Here is a 21,330-nt window from a genome sequence, read left to right as displayed (position 1 = left end):
TGACTAATAAAAATAGCTATATGGAAACAAAACCTTTGTTCAATTTTCGTTGAATCGAACTAAAGAATAATATAATATTTTGTCAAGAAAAACAATGCAAGTAGGAACTGCTACCATTCATAACATCATATTTATGTGAAACGGAATTTTCTGCATTAGATGCAATGAAATCCATATATCGAGCCCGCTAAGTAGAAAAAAAGCACTTTTTGTAAAAATGTATTTAATGAAATTAAAGGGGGGGAGGCGCCAACATAAGATTGTTTTAAAGGGGAGGCGTAGTAACGTGTTTGGAAACCACTGGTTTAAACTATGTTATTCGTGCGCAGTAGAATATTTTAAAATCTATGCAATTGTACGGTTAAGTTTTTTCACTATAACAATAACCATTGCTAGATATGTACTTCAATGATGCTTGTGTTGCTAATCAAGCAAGATTTTCCAAAATACTACATTGTTTAAAAAAAATGGTCATGTAAAACCTTTATTACGAAAATCTTTCTCTGAATTCTCTCAAAACTCCTGGCACTACTCACGGAGCCTTGAGGATCCGCAGAACACAGATTGGAAATTACTGATCGATAACTCCTAAATCCCGCCAAAAATGTTTAAAAACGACATACAGAAATCGATTAATTAAAATGATAGATATAATCCCAATAATACCCAATTTTATTTTTCGTGTCTTTGTTTTAATAATAGGTTTATTGGATAATAAAATTGGACCTATTGTTCTCGTTGGAAACTACAATACAATGGAAATAGAAAACAAAACATTTGAACCTACCATTCGTCCATGAAACACAAAATCGTCGGTTACAGCAAATATTGAATAGTAGACTTGTGTATTTTTTAATAGACGCCTCATTATATGTGGATGTCACCTTCTGTGGGGTCATCACGTCGGGGTCACCAATGTGAGGTTGATCAATGTGAGGTTATCACGTTGGTCGTCGACGTGTCGTAGGTCACGGTGTTGAGTATGATGATAAAGAAGTCGAAGATGGATGCATGAGCGAGTTTTATTTTCGGCGTAACGGTCGGTACAATAGTATGTTACTGTAGTTATGTTACAATACTTATGATAATGTTCCGAGGTCCGAATCTCGGTACAATGAGATGTTGTGCAAAGCGATATAGAGATTGAGATAGTAACAGGCCGGAAACGTATGTTCGAGTGACATTTTAGATGAATTATTATTCGCTATTTATACATCAAAATAATATTATTTTTATTGAAATAATCGAGCCAGCTATTATTTTGGCATTGGCGTCAATGGATGACTGACTAAAGTGAAAAATGGATATGCAGAATTTATTATTGAAGTCAGTTCTTTACTCAGTTTGCTACAATTTGCCAGCACGAAAAATTTAATTTGTAATTCTATATCGCTACCTATATATATATACACTTTTTTTTAAATCGAGAATACCTGCGTGCCATATTTGATATTTCTACCTTAATTAAATTTATTTCTGAGAAAAATAGTACTGAAGGATAATCATTTAAGAGGTACAATTGAATTGAGAGAGTAATACAGCACCTGTCTTGACACCACAAAGGTTTTTGGTAGTGATTCTCCTCCTTAGCTGGATCCTTGGTAATAAGATACTCAGGAGTGCTTCATTATTGGATTATAGTGGAGGGGAATACTACCTACGGTTTTATTTTGTTAAATAACCATGCTCGTGCTTTTACATCCTAACCACGTTGGGTGGGTTAATTACATTGACGTGCAGTTAATTATGTTCTTCCATTTATATCTTTAATTTTCTTTATGATCAGAATTAGATATTTTGTGTAGTGTTCTCGTGTTATTTTGTTGTTTAGTATTATGTAAGGTTTTTGGAAGTCAATTTCATAGTTATGCTGTCTACATACGGGATCATACGGTTATTTAAAGTTATAGTTAAATATAATATTATTCAGCGGTGAGGGGTGGAGGTAGGCTGTTAAGTTAGATCCAACATTAGTCAGTTATACTCAATCGTTTTAGCGTCATGGAGGACGGCCGTGCACAAGCCGGGGCTGCATATACATGGCGGATGAAGATGTGGTAACTGAAATCATGATCTAAGAATACAAATTGCAGACGGTGCTGATTATGTATATTTGAATAGTAATTAGTGGTAGTTAATATCATCATCATCATCAGCCTGAATCCATCCACTGCTGAATGAAGGCCTCTTCAAGCTGCTTCCACTTATCTCGGTCCTGTGCGTTGCGCTGCCACGTACTTCCGCATAACTTTATCATTTCATCGATCCAGCGACCTCTAGGTCTACTTTGCGGACGTTTTGTACCTCTTGGATACTACTGGATGACTAGATTTGTCCAACGATTGTCTCTTCTTCGAGCTCTGTCCAGCCCATCTCTATTTGAGGCTTTTAATGAACTATTTTACATCGCAAACCTTTGTCTGCTTCCTTATTCCTCTTTTTTTCCTTTCGCGTTATGCCCAGCATGCACTTCTCCATACCACATTGTGCTACTCTAAGTTTCTAGATCTTTTTTTCACTTAGGGTCCATGTTTCACACGCATATGTGATTACGGGAAGCACGCACTGGTTGAAGACTTTGCGCTTCGATGAAATGATAAAGTTCTGCGAAAGTACGTGACAACGCAACGCACAGGACCGAGAAAAGTGGAAGCAGCTTGAAGAGGCCTTCATCCAGCAGTGGATAGATTCAGGCTGATGATGATGATGATGATGATACATTCATATATAGACACTTGTTGTCGCGGATAGATGTAGTTTTTCAAACGAACAGGTGAGAATATAAAGTATTCAATTGTATTAAGTGATTTTTTTGACAGATCGATACAAAACTGTAGGAAACTATGGAAAAGTTGATTTATAACAATTAAAAGATGATATCATTGAATCTGTATATTCACTAAGTAATCGAAAGCTTTTGTGGATGTGAAAGAAATTGTGAGACAATTATCAAGAGTGGTGTTTACTGTAAAATTTTGTACGTTATTAAAAATCCAAAATTTCTGAGGGTAATAATAATGTGATCGATGGTAAGATTTTAATCAAAGTTCCCTCAAACAACTTCAATCGATAATTTATTATACAAAAATGAATACCGCTACCATAATCCATTAAATCCGTTGAGGCAGAATTTCGATTAAAATTTTATCAAAAAAAGTAAGTACATGCTTATAAAGTATTTGGCATTAAAAATATTATTTTTATATTATCATATTTTTATCCGTATCACGAAATATTTTCTCGGGTGACTTGGGAAATTTTAATGAGACAAAGGCTAAAGGAAAATTTGTGTAGGTGGTCGATAGACTGCCGTAAAGACCGTTCCATAAAAATATTCCTGTCACTCTTGCTTTGCAAACCACGTCTTCACATCTTAATTTGATTAATTATCTTTAAAAGTAGTACATGCTTGCGAATTATTCCATTGGGATACAAAACGCTTCAGGACTTCTAACGTAGCCTCAGAATCCACCAAACTTAATAAATAAATGCGTTTTTTTAATTATGTATAAAAGAGTTTAAACTTATCAATGACAAAAGTAAATTCTCTTTCGCCCCAGCATTGGAACCAACTCTTGTGCCATCCGCCATGCCAGACTTGCAGCACGTAAATTGCTTTTGTAGCACCGCTTTAGGGTAAGGAAGGGCGGAATTGACGACGGAACACCTGAGGTTGTGGTACAAGTGTGCGAAGTGTCGCAAACAAATATCTTTGAATACAGAACGTAGATATTGCCTGAATTCTAAATTCAACAAAACTAGGCTTTGTGGGGATCAGGTCGGACGATTCGATGGGCCCAACAGCTGGTTGAACAGTCTTGACCAGCTCTTACCTGTCCTGGGTCAGTCATAATCAGATCTCCAACGTTTTGAAAATTGAGCTACTTACAGAGTTTTCGTAGCCAGGATAAGTTCCTTTCAACTATGCTTCTGCTGCCGTCTACATTTCCCTTAAATCTGAGTTGAAATAAACCACACTTCTGATTGCGGAAAATATGGCCAAAGTATACATCTTTTCTGCGCATGATATAAATTTTCTTGTTTCATTAACTCATCAGCTTAGGATATATTCATAATTCGATGATACATCCACACCTTGAAAGCATCGAGTATACTTATTGATCGTTCCTTTAAGGTCTAGCTTTTGACTAAGTAGACCAGTACAGGTATTATATAGTATTTGATCGTCCTAATTTCAGTGCCCAGAGCAGCCTCGATTGCATTATTTTTCAAAAATATTTCTTGCCAACGCATTCCCATGGTCTCGTGGTCTGGCTTCTAATCTAGACGTGGACAACAACTGAGATATTTTACATAGATTGGTTTACACTTCTTACATGCCTGCTCTCAATTTGCAGGCAAACATCTTCATGATACGATACTACAACCACATCTCGAAAGCTTAAAGTCTTCTTATTCACCGTTCCATTAAGGTTTAACTTTGGACTAAATAGGCAAGTACAGATATTGTGTATCACCTGATCGTCCTCTGTCGAGTGCCCAAAACTGTGTCTTGATTGCTTATGATCTCAACCCCATGGTCTTTTAAAGATTTAAATTGAGGGACGATGACTGTTGTCCGTGTGACGGCTACACATCTCAAACTGTGTTCTATGTCATCAACGACTGCCCTATACTATAAAGGGAGCGGTGAAATCTCAAGACTCTGTGTAGACATAACAATCATGAGATTGATCTCCAAAAGCCTCACGAAGTACTAAGCAATAGAAAAACACAATAACACTAAACAAAATATTTAATTCTGGCCATAAACAAAATTAAATATATAAATTGAGGAAGATAATTAGCAACACATTAATGCAACTAACTCTCCCAACCACCTTGTACAAAAAAGCAAGGGCAAGGTCATTTATATAAAAAAAAACCCTCCATGGTTTCGTGGTCTGAATTCTAATCTTAATTTAGACAATAACGAAAATATTTTCCATGTTCTGACCTTTTTATGATATGCCTGCTCTCAATTTGCAGGTAGACATCGCTGGATTTTTGCGTTAAAAATATCAAATATAAAAATATAGTCAATTCAGAATTTTTTCTATCTGAATCACTCCGCAAGACGATGTCTACCATCAACGTAAATACTTCTATCCAAAAGGTTTTCATTTGCCTTTATTAAAGGCTTTCGATAACGCCTACGCGTTTTGTCGTATTGGGTCTATTGCATATATACTACCCTACATTGTGATAATCTTTATATTCATTCCAAGAACACGTAGGTTATCAATAATCCCTTTGGTACTAATATACAATAATATTCCTAAGTATTTAGGACAATACAATGGGTACCCAAAAAAATATAAATGGAGGTTTTATTTTCGTTATGTACTTTTTTTACGGCGATTGCCTCTTTTAGGTAAGGCACGGATTCCCAATCTGGGATGACATTTCAATGGTTAATTTTACGTAAAACATTTCACCGTGGCACAGTTCGCCGTGAGCTTTCTTATCGGAAAGAGGTGACCGTAAACTATACGGTTTCCAATTTTATTAAATTCAATATGAACATTAATTCAATTTTCATAACTGATTTTGGCAAAATTCATGAATTTAAGAATGAAAACCGAACCTAACCTCATCTTATCTAACCTAATCAAACCTAAAAAATAATCGGTATATTGACTATTTTCAAATTTTGTTTGCTGCCGACTTCCTGTAAACTGTTAACCGACAAGAACCGTGTTTTATTTAGACATGAATTTTATGTCAGTACTATACGACCCAAAGATATTGAACGGTCTTTAATATACGGCCATATATTTCCGATACAACATTTTACGGTGAAGCGTGATACGGCGAACTGCATACGTATAAGTTTCCGGACACGTCAGAGGACGAAGCGGCATTTTGTGGTTTAATAATCTTCATGATTGCTACGGGTACATCTCCATCTGGAATTGTTTCGGGTAGGATCTGATGATAAAACAATTAGCGATAATTTTGTGAACTGTATTTGAATAAATTAAAGTCTGTGAAAACTACTAAACTCTTGGCGCACTCCAGCTGAACCCCAGTATTCGTATTTGTTTTTATTCAGCTAAAACTACAATTAACAGATGGTGATGGTTATTTTTTAAAAATCAAATAAACCTTGCCTAAATCAAACCATAATCATTATGGGCGAAATAATGCGCACTTTTTATTCATACTTATTTGTTTTTAATTCATTAAACCCTGCCTAACCAAACCATTGTAGATAAAAATATTATTTTATCTATAAAATACCCAAAATGATGTATGGTTTAATGGTTAATTTAAAGAAATTTAGTTCAATAAAAACAAATACGAATGACTGTCAAAGTTTAATGTGCACCATTTATGTCGGATCTAAACAGCCAACCACCACCCTTCGCCACTGCTGAATATGGAATATGCCTGTGGGATATAAATTATTGGAAAGTGAAGAGATAAACACCAGAATATTGGTGCAAACAACAATAATTGCTCCGATGGTGGCTGATCTCCGTTGGGGGATAGAGGATGGTAGGATGAGAAGAAGATTAATTTAAAAAATAAATTACATATTATATCATACATTAATATATTAAGTGTTAAAATAATAAATTATTAATTTAAAAGCTCTTCTTGTTTTTATATATAAATTAAATATTAATAAAAGGTAAATGAAACTCGATGCACGGCAGAGTTCTGTCACGAATATCATCTGTAAGGGATCTTGGCATTACGTTTGAGAGTAAACTGACATTTATTAGCCATATAGTTACCATTTGTAACAAAGCGCTTAAACTGTTGGGCTTCGTCATGCGTACTTCCCGGGTCTTTTCAGATGTTACGGTATTAAAACTTTTATTTAATTCTTTAGTTCGAAGCAGACTTGAGAGTGGGTCTATTGTTTAGGCACCGCATCCGTTGAAGTATGGCCTTATGGTGGAGAGGGTACAGAAGAAATTCTTGAGACTCCCTTACTTGAGGTTGTATGGATACTATCCGGGGCTTTATCCAACTGACTTTCTCTTAGGCATGCTTACATACTGCAGTCTGCAATTTTGAAGAAATATTTATTTAGCTACGTATTTTGTATACGAGGTATAAATGAGAACTCTGCCATTCTGGGCAGGGTTGACCTGTGTATCCCTGATAACTATCTTAGAAATAGAGACCATCAGTTGTTTATTCTCCCAAGGTGCAGAACCAACCTGCCACTGGTAATGAAATTGGGAGGGCGATAACTATGCTCAACGAAATTGCTTCGGGTGTTGATATATTCCACCTACGTGAGAATGAGTTTAGGTGAACGTTGTTTTATAAATTCTTAAAATAGGGTCTGCTTAACTCATCCGGTGTACTTCCTTGTACCTATCTAATTTATCTACTGATCTATCTCTTTTTTATGTAATACTGTTATATTTATATCTTTATTTCTAAATGTCATGTTGTGAACGTCTTAAACTTATTATTTATAATGTCCACAATATGTTAAAAAAAAATTGAAAATAAATTGAAAACAATGATATATCATTTCGATTCCTTATTTTTTTATTAATTCGCATTGGGTACGTCTCACGTCCAGATACTTACATCAAGCACAGACAATATTACACCCGTCAAGGCTAGACTATATAAATCGATAATATAGCCAATTGGGAATAAAAGTAGCCTGCCCACTCCCACGTATGGTTTCGCACTGGCACTGATTAGAAATCAGTTACTCAGCTCGCAGTTAGCAGATAACTTTTTCTAATAAATTGATATCTCGCCAAGAAATACTGAAATATACCATAATATATCTAGCGCAAGAAGTGTATATAAATCTTATATAATGTATCATTCAATTTTTACGAAAAAATAAGCTCGAAATTCGCGCGAGTTATTTGCGCTGTTCCAATTTTAAAAACATTATTTTTTGAAGTCGATGACAGATACGAAAATAGCTCATAACTACGCAGTGAAAAATAGTACATATTATTATTATATTGTGGTGGTTCCTTTTTAAAATAATGGGGAACATTTTTCATAGCATCAAAAAGATTTATTGGAAGGTTTCTGACTAACTTTATAATTTTTTATAAATAATACTTTTAAATGAGCAAAATATTTTTCTAGACAGTAGTAAAAATGATTATTGTATTAGATAACACCTTTATAGGGGACTTTAAACATTTTTTTGAAGTTATACTTCTTTTGACGCGTTTGAGAAATAAGATCAGAGTGTATTTTTGGCGTGTGACATGTAACACGTAATTTATTTTTTCACACGAAAAAAAACGCACTCGATTGGATTCGATCCACCGATTGTTCGGTTATCAGCCGAACGCACTACCTTTTCGCCACAGTATTATACCGCAATCGTGATGATTATACAGTATAATATTATAGTTTAGAATTGTTCCGTTGCCTAGGCAGCAAATTTATTATTGTCGGCCATTTGCAATTCCTTACGTTAACAATAAAAACAACGAGAAACCATTATATTATTTAGTAATATACGTTAAAGTGTATAGAAATAAACCAACGGCGTTCCAATAAGCGGTCGTTTTTCTTGAGTGTGTATTTTCTTAAGTTTTGTTAAGCCAAAGAAGTATAACTTCTAACGCGCGTACCTACATAAGTATACACGCCGATTTTTTTTTAATATTTTACAGAAAGCGTGTATCTAAATTATATATTATGCAAGCACAATTTATTTATTCCTAATATTATATAACAGGAATTTAGATAATTTTTGTACATATTCGTATTATATAGGACGTTCGACTTTCACCATCATTATCCGGGACCGATCCACTGCTGGATGAAGGCCTCCCCTAGCTCCCTCAACTCTTCTCGATCCCAGTTCTTTGCTGCCACATATATCCACCGAACTCTATGAGTTCGGCTATCCAGCGGGTTTTATGGTGACCCTTGGATACTACTGTATGACAGCCTTTGTCTACTCGCCGAGCAGTGATGCCAACCGTACTATAATTATAGTACAATACTCTAATTTTAATTCCGCGAAAGATGTAAAATAATATAATTTTACGCCAAATATACCAAAATACAACAATTTTAAAGGATTCAAGACGAAAAATGTTCCTGTACTATATATTTTTTAGAAATACTATAATTTTTATGCCTTCGTACTATAATCAGCATAGAAAAAGATGGCAATACTGTCGCCGAGTGACATGTTCAGCCTATTGCCATTTCATCTACTTAGCAACCTCTATCACATCACGTATTCTTGTCTGCTTCTTTATTCATTGATTTCTTGATTGCAACCATTGATAATACTACTGGATGAATCATATGCTTCTTAAAATGACGCCCGATTCTGAAAGCGACTCGGCCAGTGTTAAAACTTACTGTTTTAATATCAGCGGACTTAACTCGATATAAGCTCACTTAATGTTTGTCTCGAAAACGACCTGGCAATAATTATGAGTAAGCCCGATCTAGCTTGCATCTTACTCTAACTAATAGTCAGCGCATGACGACTTGCTCTGTCCGCTCAGACATGAATTTTTGGTAGCTTGCAAGCTTTGGGTTGCAGACACACTTAGGGTCACTATTCCAAGAACACAAATTTAGTTTTATAGCCAGGGCAATACGGATGAAATTCGGGAGTCTATGTTAACGGTCTTAACGCATTATAATACCTACAAGGAAATATTATAAGACGATATTATATTATCTTCTTTTGTGGTACATTTTTAAAATGACACTTGTATGGGAACTCCTCATTTAGTTGTAAATCAATGATTGCAACCTAAAGTATCCCTCACCAATGGCAGTTAAATCGAGCGGGTGAACAACTCCATCTATCTTGGATAACAAATGTCAATAATTGATGATGGTATATTTAACGAGATTACTCGCAGAACAAAACTGCCATGGATCTTCAAAAGTGACCTCCCATTGTGTCTTGAGCGTTAAGTGTTCAACCAATATGTGCTACACATGCTCACGTATGCATGTGACTCTTAATGTAAGAGAAATCCAAAAATTATGATTAGCACTACGTGGTATGGAAAATTGGGCATAACGCGTACAGATCATAAATAAACCAGGATATATATTTTATTCTCTCTTCTTGGTCATGCACTCATGGCTGAGGATCGTGACCACATTTAAATTTCGCCATCCTTTGAGCGACCAAGACTTTCCATCCTTCTCGATCTTCCACTTCTCTCAAGGCAGAATGGATGGTGCCCCCAGTCAGCTCTTTCACTCGGTCGCTCCATCGCGCAGACGCTCTTCCTCTGCTTCGCCTTCCCTGAAGGCTACCAAAAACTACTAGTCTCTCCAGGTTGTCCGGTCCGCGCCTGACAATATGTCCAAAAAACTGCAGAATTCTTCTCAGACATCTCGTCGAGAGCCATTCCTTTATCTTCAGTCTCTGGATGATTGACTGGTTCGTCCTGTGCTCCATCCAAGAAGTGCGAAGCATTCGACGCCAACACCACATCTCAAAGGCATCAATTGCCTTCCGTTCTCTTGCCTTCAGGGTCCACGACTCGACTCCATATAGAAATATCGAGAACACTAATGTTTGCACAAGCATCATTTTTGTGACAATCGAAATTCACCGATCCTTCCATATAGTGGTAAGGCGTGTCATCACATTTTTTGCAATCTGTGTTCGCCTTCTGTGTACGCGTGCAAAATATGCATCCTCAGTAAAAGATAGATGCTAAAAAAACATAGATTAAGATAGCGTACTATACAAAAATGTATGCTGACCATTACGCGTATTTAAACTTAACAAAGTGATTCGATAAAGAAACAAACAAGGCTATGTAGACCAATAAAATAAACAACAAACTCAAATGGAGATAGGTAGGATACATAGTAATCTCTGAATTACAACGTAAATGATTTGATAATTTAACTATTAGTTTTTTTTTGCAATACCATATTTTCTTTCCATCAATTATTGTCATAGAAAAATCCCATCAGAATTATAAATAGTACTGACAAAACTCGTGAACCTACAAACTACCTAACACGATCATTTATTTTGTAACACCATCTAGCACTCAACTACATCGGTACTTTCAAATAGTAAATCACTTCACCATTCGAAACCAAAAGTAATATCTCCTTTCGTATTCCATACAATGTAAATACATCTATAAAATTTTAGATAGGTAGTAATATATAAATGTTGAAATAGTTTTTGCAGAGTTCCTCTCGAATTCCCAATATTTTACCAAAAAGGGGTAATTATTCTCGACGCCATCACTTCAACACGCCAGATGTCAAAGCTATAAAAGCATCTGATAGAAAGCGTACTTTACTTTACAAGTATAATGTATATAGGTATATATATACGACACTGGGCTGTAGATACGTACAAATCTCAATCTATACCTACTATATTCAATTGTATGTTTCTATATATCAGGTTTGTCAACTAATTTTTACATAAGATCTACTTTGGAGAAGAAAAATCTTCCGCGATCTACTTTTTCTGAAATTAAATACATATTATTATATAGTATAACTAGCTGACCAGGCAAACGTTGTTCTGCCATATAAATTATTTCTAGTGGTTTATATTGGTTCTATTTTGGTTGTTAAATAAAAAGTAACGAATGTATCGTAAGTGTGTGTGGATGGGATCTATGACAGAAAGAGGAATAGAGCACTGTAGACGATGACCGCCGATAAAAACAAAAAAACATCAACCATTCATTTTCTCAATTCAAAATGAGTAATGATGTTCATAATGAATGAATTACCTGTGACAGGATCTCGTTGTTTAATGTTTATGCAATATCCGTCTTGTCCCTTCCAGAAAATTAGCGGATATTGGAGAGCGTCGTATGAACGGTGTGTGTCAGCGATGAACTCCAGATTATTGTTTCTTCTTCGAATCACGATTTCTTGCGTCGATGTGCGGTCGCCAACCATGATTCCAGCAATGTCGTCAACAACAGTCGCATTGAATCGACGTACGTGCTCTCCAGCTGGTGTTTTATCAGGATGGATGACAATAGCGTGATTGTCACTTTGAAATTCGTTCATGTGTGCTTTGAAGAATTTCAATAATTCATTGTGCTCATTCAACAGGGCGTCCAGTTCACCGACGATGCGCCTAGCATTAGGCGAATTGAGGCTATTGAAGCCGCAACGTGCATCCACATGATTGATGTCCTCACCGCCGCGCCCATGAAGTAGATTTGTAAAAATGTTTGTGGTTCGTTTGGCATTAGCAGCAATGAGCCTACTTTGTGGTATACTTGACCTTTGATTTTGAAAGTAGAATGGAATTGTTGACCATTTGCCGCAGTATTGTGAACTATTTCTGTTGCTCCGGACCAAGTCATTTGGAAGCATGAATTGAATGTGCGAATGGACTTCAGGAACAGGTTTGAATCCGGAACCGTGCCAATGAGCAAGCTGTTCAATGGTTCTGGTGGTATCTCAATTTCTGGTAGTTGCACTTTTCCTGATGCGCAACATATCCCGGCTGACTCATGTTTGAATTTGAGCGCATGACAATGGGGACATTCTTTGTCCGTAGCACCAATCAGCACTTTCAGATGAGCGGAATATTCAATATCTGGCTCGTACTCGAATGCGAGACGAAGGAACGAAGCGGATGTAAATGTTCGATGTACTTGTTGGCGTTGTCGGTCATTTGCTCTGCGTGTGTTAACTACGAACCGGCGCGCTTGGCTCCGTTCCAATTGTCGTTGATGATTTCGTTCAGCTCGTGCCTCTTGTGATTGAGATGCACGCAATTGCGACATGCTTACACGCACGTTTTTGTTATCTTGTTGGATTTGTTTGTCTGTTCTTTCTACTCTACTATTTCGCATGTTTGTTGCTTTATTTGTTCGACGGCCCAAATGGCCCCCCTTTCGTCTTGCTGGCATTGTGCACTGTAATACACGCACATAAAAATAGATAAATTAAAATAAATCGTACAAAATTTTGCATGCACTGCGTTGTGATTTGCCGAATGAAATCTCAAAATGACGCGACGCTTCTCTTGAATTCTTCTCGGACGTAGTGCCATCTGTCATTCAACAACATAAATAATTTCGTTCTGTTTGAAATACGAACGACGGTTAAATTTGTTCATACAAAAATAATAAAATCGCGATTAAAAAATGGGAGGATGGGGGTAGGAAAATGAAAATTTGAGTTTATAAGTATTTTTTTATGCCAAATAATAAAAAAAATACAAAAAAAAAATTGTCAAAAAGAACAAATGAAAATTTTTCTGGATAGAGATACTTTAATCACCTAGCGGTATGAAATATACTTGTTGACCTATTCTCATACCTAACAAATATACATAAAAAAATTCATAAAAATCGGTCGAGCCATTTCGGAGGAGTTCGACCACAAACATCGTGACACGAGATTTTTATATATATAGAGATATTATAATAGTAGAAAAAAATGTATTTACATAAATGTAGTTATTTTATTTTGTGCTCCCGGAGCTTCAATTACTTATCCTAAGTGTAATGTGTCAACAATTTTTGTATAATTGGGGGCGCTTAAGCGTTGGACTATAGTGTCGAGGGTCCTAGGTTCGAGCCCGGGTCTGGCAGGTACACATATTGTTTTTCAATTTGTATATGAGTCATCCTAATATGTTTAGCAAGTTCCTGACATCCATTTCTCGTAAAAACAAAATCTATTAATACAAAACTCCACTCTGTGGATGCCCATAGTATGATCCTATTAGGATCGGACATGGTCGGAGATTACTCTTCTCGAACATGATTCCAAATGTTCGTTCGATAAAGTTGGTTTGTACTTCGATTTTATAATTTTCATTTGTACTCACAAGTACGTCGACCCAAAACAGGCGTATAAATTTTCAGCACATTTTAATAGAATTGAATACTTATCTGCTGGCAAATATTTCTAAAATTTATATATTTCGAAGCTCTTGCTTTAATGCAAATAAATCATTTTGCAGCGTTATTATTTCCTCAAGTTTTAACAAATTCATATGAAATTGTGAATAAATCTTCTTCTTATTGTGCCATCCCCTAGCGGAGGTCGGCCACCATCAAGGCGATCTAATCTTTGTCGTCTGCTACCCGGAACAGTTTGGTGGAGCTGCACTCGTACCAATCACGGAGGTTCTTAAGCCACGAAATGCGGCGCCGTCCTCTGCTACGCTTCCCATTGATCTTTCCTTGAATGACAAGTTGAGGAATGCTGTATTTTTGTCCTCTCATAATGTGGCCGAGGTATTTTAGTTTCTGGTTTTGATACTACGTAGAACTTCTCGGTCCTTCCCCATTCGATTGACAACTTCAACATTTGTCACCCGGTCAGTCCAAGGAATTTTGAGGATGCGTGAATAAATAAATAAAATATTTTGGCGATCGACCTTATTGACACCCCTGCTATATATACTTTTTCGACAAAATAGAATAAATAATAATATGTATATATACAACGACGTCGAAAAAAAACCTTTTTTATGCAGATATAAATTTATTGTATGTAAGTGAAGGTGATACAATACTATCACCACTTATAAAGAAGTTAGCTAAAAGTCTGTAGTAAGATGGTAAAACATGATATATCCGGTTTCTTGGCAAATTGAGTAATGTATAACTTCAGACGCATCTTATATCAAAATATGGTATGTCTAGGTTTTATAGGTTTGTAGAAATAAGCTGTGTCAATATGTATTATGTTCATTGTTTGAATATCTTTCGAAGTTTAAAATTACTCTTCTGAACAATTTAGTAAATCGGACATATTATCGCGTTTTGACATCTTGCTAGAGATTAGTCTTTTCGCATTTTCAATTAATAATATACATTTTTATCGTCTTTTTCTCAATTTACTTAGAATACTCGTATTTTTCTTCAAAAATATAAATAATATTCTAAGATGTTGAAGAAAAATTATTTTGTTGTATTTATTATAACTTGTACCTACATTGACGAAGTTGATAAATCAAATACAAAGCCGTTAGTAGCTGGTTCAAACCACGACTGGAAAAAATCATATAGTGTTTTACAATACGTATTTAATCCAGTGCTTTGGCGATTTATTATAATATGCTATCGAGTGTATTTACTAATTAGATTTTTTACTGATACTTCAACTATTCATAATTTGTTTGTTGAATTTGTTTGACCTTTGACTTGATAGGTAGGTAATGAAGTTTTTACCTAGTTTATTAAGAGTGTTCGTTGTCAGTGTGTGTTTGCCTTTGGTGAGTGGCGCCTGAAGATGCCGAAAGGCGAAACCCGGGTAGCAAAAAACGACTCAAATGGAATAGTACAAAACTTAAATCGATTAGAATTCAAATTCGAATTCCATCAAGTACCTTCGTTCGATAGTATTAACATTTAAATTAGCATTGTGCCTGATTTTAGAGGACATGTCAAACTTCAAAGTGCAATTACTCCATAACATGATTTCTGGACTTACCAACTTTTGGCAGTATATTCTACTTAGGAGCGAGCATGGTAATTTATTTTACTTTTTAATATGAAAGTGAAGCCTTAAAAAAGGCATAATTGATAAATAAGCTAAAGTCATGTTGCCTTAGTTAGATAAGTTCACACATATGTGCTGTAGTTTATTTTCAATTATTGCATCGATATTAAAATACATTAAATTAGTGTGCTATTAGGACATAAGTCCGCTATATTGCAGGACACGTGACAAATCTCTTCAACTGGACTGTTTCCACTGCTATGCTGTGCAGTAGAGATGGGAAAACAGGTCGATTTTGAAGACTAAGTATACTTCTGTAGCTGCAGAATAATAAGCGATCAAATATATATTATATCAAATTACTCTGTAGTAATATATTCCCAGCGAATCCATTTCCAGTAAACAACTTAGCTAGACCAGCAAGTCGATTGGCGAAATTAGAGACGGTGTATTATTACATCATATCACAGCACATTATACCATTACGGTCTATTAGCCGAATAATCAGTTTTCATAGTATTATATTTTCTTACAGCTGTTTTAACAAATAATATTTCATTTCGCTACTCAATTTAAAACGCTGATTCTACAATTAGTGTAATATGATTATGTACCAGAATTTTATGTTAATGTGTTACGTTTTATTGTATAAATAACGAAGAATAATTTATCTAGATGTCGCTCAAATCCAAGTACCTATCTCGTAACTATCATGTGTAATATACTATTGTACCGATACGCTGCTAATAAATCTCACCCTGCTACATCGTAGACTTCATTATCATCATCCTCAACCTACACATCGAACACCACACTAGTGACCCAACACTTCCTACTAATATAAAAAAATACTTAGTATCAAAACTTGTTCCAAAATACTTACTAGTATTTGGAATACTATATAGAGCGTTTGGCGTGCGTATGCGACAAAAGTTTCATACTCAACTGAAACTAAAACCAACTCCATATTAGTATTTGAAATACGTATCGTCTCAGAGAACTCAGACTGTGTATCGGCTTCAACAGAATCGCTAAAAATACGCTGAGCTCCGTTTGTCGAAAAGTCCCATTTATTATTAAATTTTAAATACATTTTAAATTTATGAGTTGTTTATCTGTTGGGTTACAATATTCTTGTTAACAAAAATGAATAACAGTGATTTTTTTTAAATTGTAAACATGTTTTTAGTAGTCGTATAACAAGCCTAAGCCTGTGTGTCATCTCACCACTGTGCTACGACACAAAATTTATGACCTATTATTCAAACATTCGAATGCAATATACTAATAAATTAAAATATACCTACATTCAAGTGCTATTTCGTTCGCGCGCATTTAATGTCAATAGTGTTGAAAGTCTACCAACTAGCGAGTGCACAGAACAGCAACTCGCGATGATATCATCACAAGTTTTTTTGGAATAAGTTTATTGGGCCACACATACTGAGTATGAGTAGTTTCATCCGAAACTTGAGTACACAAACTGGTGACAGTATTTCCAACTCACCTCTAGTTGACGTGTTTCCATGGACAACCAGGCGCACAAAATATCTCTGTACTGGAAGCTTGGCATCAAAGAACGTTGCTCGGTGAACTGTAAAAGACGCGTTCTCCAATTCCTCGGTCACGTAGTAAAAAGATATCCATGCAGCTTGGAGAAAAGAGTGATCTCTAGTACCGTTGAAGGTATGGGTAGTTTCATCCGAAACTTGAGTACACAGACTGATGACAGTATTTCCAACTCACCTCTACTGTGCAGCCAGGACACAGTTCTTCCCTGTTTGTATCCGTACGTCCATTATCATCCCCACAATAATTTATAGGAATTTATCATGCATCTTTATCAGTGTCCGAAGTAGACGGCTTTTTCATTATTTTGACATTCTTTCAGCATCAAATTTATGTACAACAGTTTTGATTATCACTCTTGCAATTCAAGATATTCGCGAAATTCATCTGTAGCAGTAAAACTCATTAAATCTCAATTGAATACCAACCATATTCTTGTATAGCGTTCAAGAATCTTATACATATTCAGGGTATTGTATATGTTAGATAACACCCTTTTGAAATATATGAATTGTGTACGAGCCATACTTACTCGCGGTTTTATCTCAATTTCATAGCTTATATCTTCCGCAATTTAACTGTCTACATCAGTGGCGCACCCAGGATTTAATATTGGGGGGGGGCCCAAGGAGGCGAATGTAAATTAGTCCCATAGACTCTTTTTCTTCTTCACAACTTAATTTCTCGTTTATCGGTCTTTTGTCTATTGCACTCGGTGTACCTATACCATGGTCCCCACATCCTGATACGGGCCCTCAGACTAGGATATTTGGCGGCCCCCCTACCTACCGCTAAGATTAAACGCAGTGTGAAACTCACACTCAGTGTCAAAACACTACATTAACGTTTTTCAAATTGTATTTTAGTTCAAATTAAGGGTACTTATACAATGAATTATTGGCGATTTTTAATACATCAGCTACTTTAATAATGGAGCTGTCGAGTATCGACACATAATAATCAAAAATATATTGCACAATTATATATATAATTGAAAATATTCATGGCCATGAAGTGTAATAGCGTGTAATAATTTACTATTAAAGCTAATTTATGATGTGTGTTTATCTCACTTATCTGGTCAACCCGACATGCTGGGCCCCCCACAGCTCGGGCCCCCAGGCTAGAGCCCTGTCAGCCCTCCCCAACCATGACATACACGACTCCGGAATTCGGGTGGACACCGAGAATTTTTTGACAGTTCCCTTAGGTATTGGGTTTCTAAAAAAACCTGACATTAGTGTTTCGAAATTTTTGTGTTAGAAATTAAAATCTATTTTTTCTAAAAAGGGTGCTGGAGAATTATTACAAATCATTTTTTTGCCGTGTTTTTATTTGTCTAATCTATTGGCTTTCAATTTCAATGTTTTTGGGGGGGGCCAAGGCCCCTTGCCCCCCCCCCCCCTGGGTGCACCACTAGTCTACATAAATATATTTCAATTAGATCCATTTAAGTTGGCGGTTTCCAAAAAGCAGTTAAAGGCTTTGACTCAGGATTTTGTTGAAAATTATAAAGTTTACTTTCTGATTAACCTCGTAATCAAATAAATCGGTTCACAAAAATCAACCAACAGGATTAATTATTACCTACAGAGAATAACTATTATGAGAATAAAACAATTACAAGATAAAAAGAACTTTTTATATACAACGTTTTTAAATTTTCTGTTGAATCATATAAACTTGACTTGACTAGCTTAAACGATCAAAAAAATTTGTACTTGATAGAAATACTGAATAATGAAATGTCATTTCATATTGATTTCCATAGTAACGCACGTATATATTAATAATTTTGTTGCTAGGACCCCCTAGCAACCAATAATGGTATCGAAATAACTTTTCATACAAAACAGAATTAACTGAAAATGAAATCAATTCTACTTAGATATGGCTAAAACTAAAAATATTTAAAAAATGCATTGACATCGTGTTCTGATATATTCTAAAAGTTTCAAATGTCTAGTCGGGAAGTTAGTTAAAAATAGATTGCAAGATTTGTACCGGAAAAATATTAATATGACCTAAGAAAAACGTTGTAATAAAATAAAAGAATATGCGATGGTCCCAATAACAGGCGGATATAAAAAGCATTATAAATCAAATATTCAAAACAGTTATAAATAATATATTGGAGAATTATTGAAAATGATTTAAAAAAATCATATCAGTAGTAAAATCCTGGAAGAATGAAAAATAAAAAATATTTTTTTAAAAAATAAAGAAAGTATATAAAATACTATTATAATAATATGTCGTGTATTGTTGTGTATCTGTCTGACCCAGGATTTTAACCTGGGACCCACGTCATTATAAATCGATGAATAAGCCATTCGGCAATCGATATTTTAGGTATTTAGACTTAACAACTGATTATGTGTATATATATAAATATGTACGCTAGAAAAAAGTGGTTAAGCTACAATATACGGCCGTAGCCATAAATTGAAAAAAGTAGGGAGTAAGATCATGTTAACGCGCGTGTTTGAACATGTACTTAACCGAAAAAGATCGTTGTTTTTTTTTTTTTAAACTAAGGCGAAACGACCTTTTTGTATAAAAAAGGATAATAAGGCTTCAAAAGTATATAAATAGATTATTTACAACGTTTAAGGAATGTCCAGGGTTATGCTCTGAAAATACCATAAAACCCCATTTTGACCTACGTTGGGCATGTGGGCCCTAAATATGTATGTTTTATTGTCAAAACAAAACAATAGAGCAATAATATTTCCTCAATCATAACTAGATCTGTAGGGTTGATATGATTGGTAATTTCAACAATATCTCTTGTAATATATGTACTGTATTTGTATAAATTGGAAGAATAATGCAGGAATCTTTACTCAAATCATCAAGTCCATCACGAGACGCATTAGTATTCACTCAATATAATCAACGTTGAACTCAGTTCATTAATATCATCAACACAAACAGATCTCGATCACAACTCCTAACAGTAACTCTCTGTACTCTGCATCAAGACAATAAACATCTACATCCATCTACTCCGATACCTCAATCCACTCACCTGCTTCCATATCATCTACCGCCAAATGTTTTTAATGTGTTTGAACGCTGATGGGTAGGTATAGTAATTGACCAATAGTTAAAATTTGTTCGCTATTAGTATGTCACGCCGTAGCATAATGGTAATGCGACGGATGAGGCGTATACTCGGGAGATACAGGGTTCGATTCCCCGTCGGGGTGACTTACTTTTTTCAAAAAAAAAGATTTTTTCTATTGGTTATTATATACTCTATCAGAAAGTGTTTTTTTTTCAAAATAATATATGTTAAATAACTTATGATCAAAATTTTAAGTAGTGTGCCGCATGGTATCTATTACTGAGTATACAGACTCTTCTACCATTTTCCATCACATATTATCTGTGAGTAATCTTTCTCATCGATGGTCATTATCAGTAATTTAAGAAGGTCATTTTTAATCTTTGTTAACCATGAATTACTGATGGCTCTTTCAACCATCGACACAAAACATTAAAGAAATATTTTCTGAAACTGCAAGCATTGCGACTTTATAAATAATTTTAATATCGGTCTAAAACATAAAATAATCGGATTAATTACCTCTTAAATAAATTATTCTTTTTTATTTAATATAATATTCCTAATGGTTATAATAATATCTGGTTGTTTTCCTCGTGTGAAATACGCCAAATATATTTTTAAAAAAAACACTGAGTTTCACAGAAGTAAATAAGAAGTCTACAGTCGTTCGCAAAAATTGTATAAAATGAATATTATACCGTGATGCTAAAAAAGGTTGGCAAGCACTGATCTAAAAATAGTTAAACTTAATATTAATTATTAGTAGTTAATTCTTAATACCACCCCTTCCATTTGTAGTCTCAAATTGAACCTTCTGTTATGTTTAACATTCATGTATACTTATGATATAGTTTAGCATAATATTTTACCAGCGCTGCAGGCGAAAAAAAATAATTTCGATGAAACATACCTTCTAGTTTTGTATTATTATCTTTTATAATCGCCCCTTACACTGTACCGTACCTAAGCAGTACATGCGATGTCTCTTTTCACTGACTGCATTATATTCCCTCTTATAATAGGGAAGACTATTCATTTATAAAATGGATGAAGAGTGTGCAAAGCAAAATGACACCAAGGCACATATATTTTAATCCGCCAGAATCCTTTTATACAATTTTTATACAATTACAATAAACAGATATTTTTTGTCTTTTACATAAAATATACCCCATTTGTATTAACACTTCACGTATTCAGTACCTATAATATTTATAATTCAAACTCTTGTGTTAAAATATTTTACTTACCACCATGACCTGTATTAATTACAACATGACATACATTATCGTTTCTAC

The sequence above is a fragment of the Rhyacophila brunnea genome, unplaced genomic scaffold, assembly GCF_057557595.1.
Source record: "Rhyacophila brunnea isolate RB1 unplaced genomic scaffold, BYU_Rbru_1.0 scaffold_19, whole genome shotgun sequence".
Classification (NCBI taxonomy): Eukaryota; Metazoa; Arthropoda; class Insecta; order Trichoptera; family Rhyacophilidae; genus Rhyacophila; species Rhyacophila brunnea.
This window is presented reverse-complemented; position numbering follows the sequence as displayed.